The sequence below is a fragment of the Centruroides sculpturatus genome, unplaced genomic scaffold, assembly GCF_000671375.1.
Source record: "Centruroides sculpturatus isolate CEXI.00-Female unplaced genomic scaffold, Cexi_2.0 scaffold359, whole genome shotgun sequence".
Lineage (NCBI taxonomy): Eukaryota > Metazoa > Arthropoda > Arachnida > Scorpiones > Buthidae > Centruroides > Centruroides sculpturatus.
In genome coordinates, this window is record NW_019384764.1 from 580,556 (window position 1) to 582,881 (window position 2,326).

Here is a 2,326-nt window from a genome sequence, read left to right on the forward strand (position 1 = left end):
ATATTGATGAAATGTTATTAGAAAAATATTTCTTTACTAATAACATGGATGCAAAAACCTATAGTACTAATATTTTTATAAAAGTTGTTACTATATTGATTATAGTATTTTACATATAGGTTTATCACTGACACATTTTAATTTTAAAATTTATCTGAAACAAATATAATAGCAAATATAAAAACAATAAAAATAAAATACGTGTATCAGATATTCTATTACACTATAATCTAGAATAAAGTAAATAGTGAGACTTAATTAATTATAAAAGGTACTAGTTGTCTTCAAATTAACTATTTTATAATAAAAATAAACTAGAATCTGTGAAAGTCGTTCTTATTAACAAAGTATTAATTTACTTAAATTAACAGTAAATTACATCCATTAAGTGTTTGAAATAAATTATTGCGGAAGTTATAAAAAAAAACAAAGAAAAGTTAATATCTTACCATTAAAACTGTTAGCCTCTTGTTCACTCATTATCATAACAATTTTATGATTGTTATAATAAAATATGTTTTGACCAACACGAGCAGCCATCTTGTAAATCGTACGAGACAAAAGAAATAACGTCGCTAGCAGAAGTTAGCGTAGATAAAAGAAGCTGACTGAACTAGCAAGAATTCTAGCGGTGGGAGGAGTCAAGCATTAACTAGAAACGGGTTTAACGCAGCACAATTGGACTTAGTAAGACGGCCCTGACCGAACTACAAAGAATTCTATCGGTGGGAGGAGTCAAGCAGTAGTTAGAAACCAGTTCAACGTCGCAGCATAACTAGACTTAGCAAGAATTCTGCGTTACTGAACACTTCCCTGCTTCCTCTTATACGTTGTGGGATACAACTGTCAAGAATTAACGCGATTGGCGAAGCGTAGTGACAGCGGGTCAATAGAGAGCTGGGTGCGCGATCCTTGCCAATTTTCGTACTATAGTTTTACAATTCGATCCTGCTAGTTTTAAATAAAAAAATTACTATATCACAACAGCTCGTTGCTGGATATCTTTCAACAAAAATTAAATTTAAAAGTGTATTATTATAATTAAAAATATGATTTCTACAAACATTTTTTTTTTTTACAAAGCACCCATTTCTAATAATAGCATTATAGAATCGCATTTGTTTCGCATAAAATTTGTGCTAGATACAAGGCCGAAGATCCTTTGAAGGAAATTTCGCAAAACATTTGTCAGTCAACTAACTTACAGAAATTGTAAATTTGACTGAATTTAACAAAAAATTTGTAAAGTTTACAAATGTCAGTTAAATTTACAATGTTCTTTGTTCACAAACATTGGCACTCAAGTCGGTACGCCAATTATACACACAAATAAATATAAAGTTCAAATAGTCCAAATACGCTGATCACGTCTATCGAGAAAACACCTTGCGACGAGTTGATGTCTTTTTGTGGTTTTAGGCCCCTTACCGCTCAGAGAGCACAAAGAGGCCAAGAAAGTTGTTTATTAAAGATTGTTTTGCATTGGTTAGTGTCCCTAAATGGGCTCATAGGCGTCCCAAGCAGGGCTCATAATTACTAGTCCCCTGTGAGGGCTCATAAATTTACGTTTATTCGTTATGTCTCAGTTTTTATTATGTGTGGTATATTTTATGTAATGCTTATTTAACTTACCAAATTTTTTATTGATTAAGGGAAAGATAGATAGGATAGTTGCAGTTTGTGTTCCTAACTATCCTTACCTAACCAGTTTTTGGATGTCTCAAGGTGGATGAAGAAGAGAAGCCACAGTGAGTAATCCAGCGTTAAAGAAAAACGTTAAAAGTACATAAAATCATATTAAAATATGTGCATTTACAGTAAATGTTTACATAATCATCATAAATCCTGGAATACGAAATACAAAAAGATCTGTGACTGTGTTGCCTTATTTAGCGGTCTTTAAGAGCTGAATTCTATAAATAACATTTGAATCATATTGTAAAATTTAAAGATAATTTTTTAATATTTTAATACAAATTTATTTTTATATCGAAAGTTATTTTTTATATAAGTTACTAAGTATATTGTGTTCCAGGCATATTAGTAAACGTTATTATGATATTTAAATAGATAAAAGATAAATGCTTTATTTTTTTAAAATTATATCACTACAGTAGAACCTCGAAAACTCGGCTCTCGATAACCCGGCACTCAGGATAACTCGGCCACACCCTGGCAGGGCAAAAAAAATCCTTAGTTAATTAATTTTCATTATAGACAGCTTTATAAAAGTATAAAAGCTCTCATAAAGTATTTTTCTGAGGTCTGTCTTATCAGGTAAATTACTGTACACAGTGTATTCATTAATTTTCATTTTCATGTAGTA